The sequence below is a fragment of the Coffea eugenioides genome, chromosome 3 (genome assembly GCF_003713205.1).
Source record: "Coffea eugenioides isolate CCC68of chromosome 3, Ceug_1.0, whole genome shotgun sequence".
NCBI classification, from domain to species: domain Eukaryota; kingdom Viridiplantae; phylum Streptophyta; class Magnoliopsida; order Gentianales; family Rubiaceae; genus Coffea; species Coffea eugenioides.
Window position 1 is genome coordinate 15,909,742 of NC_040037.1, and position 4,648 is coordinate 15,914,389.

Sequence of the window (4,648 nt, forward strand, 5' to 3'; positions counted from 1 at the left end):
GAAATCTAAAGCTATCCGCCAAGTACTTTGGGCCTTTCCAAATCATTAAGAAGGTGGGGGCAGTAGCCTATAAGTTACAATTATCACCTGGAGCCAGAGTTCATCCGGTATTTCATGTTTCCCTTCTCAAGAAAAAAATAGGCGACACTCAGACCCCTGGACCAGTCTTGCCCGAGCTGGATTCCTCTGATCAGTGTTTGCTACAACCTGAGCGAGTGATGAAACGTAGGGTCACCATGAGAAACTCTCAACCCATCATACAATATCTGGTCAAATGGAATCATTTGCCAGACTCCGAGACTTCCTGGAAGGATAAAAGTTTCATTGACAAAATGTTTCCAGGTTTTAAAGCTTGAGGACAAGCTTTCTTTATGAGGAGGAGATTGTCAGGGACCCAGAAGAAAATTGTGATTTTATTCGATAGATTGTGCGTTTCAGAAATAAGCTAGACTAAGGCTATATTCCAAACGGTGTCGTTGTAATAAGTCTGGTAGTTAGTTGGTTAGTTCACTCTATTAGCTCACATGGGATTAGTTTCTTCTGATTAGTCATGTTATAAATAGCAAGCTTGTAACAGAATCTAGATTACGAATAGAAATACAGACTTCATTCATTTCTCTCTCCTACTTTTGTCTACCCTCTCTTCTTATCTCTCTCATTCTTTTTCCCCAAATCTTTTTCCCAATTCACTCTTCCTCTCTGCAATTCGCTAGCTTAAACCCAGGGCCTTGACATTTTGCTTTTACGTCTACCAAACACCCCAACTTTAGAGATGCCAAAGATAGCAAAAGCAAAGACACGACTTATTAACAGATGTTGGTGCAAGTGAAAGGGGTTTATATCTTTTAACTATGAGATTTCGATTTCAAAACCCACGAGAATGGAAAAGGACAACATTGGAGAGCTTCCCCCTATAAGAGACCCGGCCTCATTCGAACAAAATTTGTCACAAATTGTAAAACAAATTCAGATGCCTATGGTTTATGCCAAAAAAAGGCAAAATTCTTTTTTATCATCCTATAGTTTGGTGTTTTATCATATAATCCTTTTATAATTTAAAAATCTATATATAACCCCTCATAGTTTGGGTTAATGTGCCACTATTAATGTTTTTCATTAAAAATAACAGTTAATAATAAGAAGTCTAAGTTAAACTAATAAATCAACAAATTTACCATTTTATTACTTCTTTTTTCTCCAAACATAAAAAAGAAGAAATTGAAATAAAAATAGATAAATAAGAACTAGAAAATACCATTAAATATTTGGTTTAAAAATCTATAATGATATTTGTGGTAAAAAAAAAGATTTGATATTTTTTGCTTCTTATTTGTTTATTTTATATTTCTCTTCCATCTCTTTTGCATTTGGAGAAAATTAAGATTTTGTATGCCAAAGTATAGGTTTTCAAAATTATCTCTTCTCTTCTCTTCTGAGAGAGAAAGAGAGATAAATAAAAGAAAAAAAAGTAGTGAAAGGGTGATAATTTCGCAAAGGGATAATTTCAAAAATCTCTCCTGAGGTTTTCGACAATTTCACTGAGCTCCCCTAAGGTTTGAAAAATTACACGTACTTTCCTTTATTTGATAGTTTTAGTAACAAAAACCTAAAATAATATAGAATTGGTCAAATTTTAAATCAATACCCAAAATGCTCTTGTGTAATTAGTTTTAATTTATTTTCCTACACCAGTATAAGATTATCCAGTATAATTATAAGCAAAAAGTGCCAAAATTTTCATGCTCATACCTACTATTTAATAAACAACTATAATAGTAATTTTATCACTATGATAGGATACTTTTGATGGCAGTTTATTATAAATTTAGTTTTATAAGATCGAAAAGAAAATGTTAAAATAATTCATTTAGAGTTTATTAATTTTTTTAGTAGTGAGATTATCATAATTTAGTAGTAGTTTTGGGCTATTTCTTTTTAATTTATTGTTAATTTTAATGCCAAAAAAAATAGAAAACAAAGATTAACAAAAAATTGGATTACATATCAGTTAACTCATCAAAAAAATCACTAATGGTTACAATGAAAACTAGAGGTAATAGTGGTAGTTCTACAATTTTATTGGCAAAAAATTAAAGGAAAAAGGAATAAGAAGGAAAAAGAATGAAAAAATAATTTAAAAACTCATTCTAAGTATAAGCATATCAAGCAAGGGAATTTCATTAAAATATTTAAAGGTAGTATTGTCATTGTAAATAACAAGGGAAATATATGTGTATTTTTTAAAACTTTGAAGGAGCTAAAAAAAATTGTTAAAAAACCTCGAGGGAGGTTTATGAAATTATCCCTTTCGCAAATGTAACCCTACAAAAAGATTTGTAAAATAGAAGCCAAAACCACCACCTTTTGGGGGCAATGAAAATTTGTAACTTTCCGTCAATTATTTCAACATACCAAAAGGCTTAAAATCTTTGCACTACTCAATATACAAAAAGTTTCACCTACAATTTCTCATGTTGATGCCTTAAATAGGCATCTTAATTTTTGCTAGATTATACAAATCGACAAGGAAAGCCTTCCAAAATTGAGACCAGGTCCACTTAAGAAAGAACATGTACAATCTTCCAAATGCGCACTAGTCCATTGCCCTTTTAGTGTTAAACTTTTGAAGTTTCTCATAATCTGTCGCCTACTAATTTTGTTAGCTTTAAGCTTTGGAAACAACAGCAACAAAAAAAAAAAAGCTTTAGATACAACATTACAGAATTTTAAAAAAAAATGGAGATTGGACACAAAAAAGAGTTAAATGAAAAAGGATAACATTTTTATACACTGTCAATGTAAAGATTTTTTTTGTATATATACAAGCAGGTTTAGATCATGTTACATAATATTATTCAAATTAGAAATTTAAATCATACACATATAGCATACATTCAAATCTGCTAGTTAAAAAAAAAATCACTACACAGTCAACGTATAAAATGTTAATCCAACAAAAAAAGGCCAAGCACTTGCTTCTAGTGTAATTCCTTAAAAATGTCCAATTCATATTGCTTCTAGCATGATTGACTTCAAAAATATAATTATATATGTGACGAAATTCATCAGATATCTTGTGATGCTTTTTGCAGTCGTGAGATAAATCTGAAATGTCTCACTAAATAACTCACTCTCATTATGTCATTAACATTCTAGCAAAACTTTAATTAGTCTAATCATGCTTAACATATGATAACTATAATAGCAAATGGATTCAAAATAATGTTTTTTTCTTTTTGTCAAAGCATTCAAAATAATGCTTGGTTCTGTCTATTTATGGTAGGAAAGCGTTGAACGTTCCTACACTAGGAACATGGTGCGTGTCCAAACATTAAAAAAACACGGCATACGAAATCCGATGTGCCACCGTTTGTGGTCCGAAGTTAATTGGCCTAGCAAGTACTCAGAATGCCTCAAAAGTCCCCAGCAGCCTGGCTTACAGGCTTATAGGCTTCCCTATTCTGTCTATCCCACATCGTTCTTAGGGGGTTAAGGGTTGGATAGTTAAACCCCCAGGTTTGCCTCAAAAGTTGCCAGCTTTTGAGGTTAAATTTGGGATTAGGTTTGATTAAACAATTTCTTACTTCTGTAAGAAAAGGAAAAAGTACTCAGAATGCGCCTGGCAAGGAGAATGCGGGAAGCACAAGAAAAAATAAGAGGGGGAAAATGGCGATATACTGAAGAAGTATTTTATTTTTTACACCTTCGCAACAAATTTTATTTTTGCCAATCTAGTTGATACTATTCTTTATATATTTTGTTCCTAGATTACTAAAAAATAGAGGAATATCATATCCTTTTTTTGGGTCACTCTGATAACTCAATTCAATACTTAAATTTAATTGATTTAAATCTTAATATATTTAGACGCGTTTGATAATAAAAAAATTGATCATTTGAATTAATTAAATGATACTGAATTTCGTAGGCAAAATTTATTTTCAAAAATAAGTGATCAACTATTTATTTATCACTTAACGTGATATATACTCAAAATGCATTAGATTTAGGATTGAATAATTCAATAACTGAATGAATTTAAAATTCGTATTTCAAATTTTAAATTTTAAATTTTAGATTTTAGTTTTATCAAACGTAGCCTGAGTCCTATGAAGAACGCGTTAGATTTACCTATATTTACAAGCTTGATATTTTCCAAATCATTCACGTGAATATATGTTTTTACTCCATGTGTTACTTTTGTTCTTTCCTGTGATCCCAACTATTATTGCACACTCATCGCAACGTAAATCTTTTACACCATCTTACATCCGTTAGGTTCAAGCTTTGGAATGGCAATAACTACAACCCCTCAATGACTCCCCTTGGAGTAAACAAGTTTGATAGTGATTGCATGGCTATAGGATCAACTTATTTTTTATTTTTTATTTTCCTGCATCATCTTTGTGTCTCTACCGTTTCAAGAGAATTTCCAAACCTTTCTCTCTATCTACACCTAGTCCTTAACCAATTGGTGATTATGGACTAATCTCAACAAATTCCATGATCATAACTCAAATTTCTCATCCAATTTCATGTGATATGACAAATTAAACAAACCAAAACTTCCCTCTCATTCGACTATGGATTGGCAGCAGATTTGCCTTTCTCTGAAACCCATCATGGAGAGAGAGGAGATTTGCCTTTT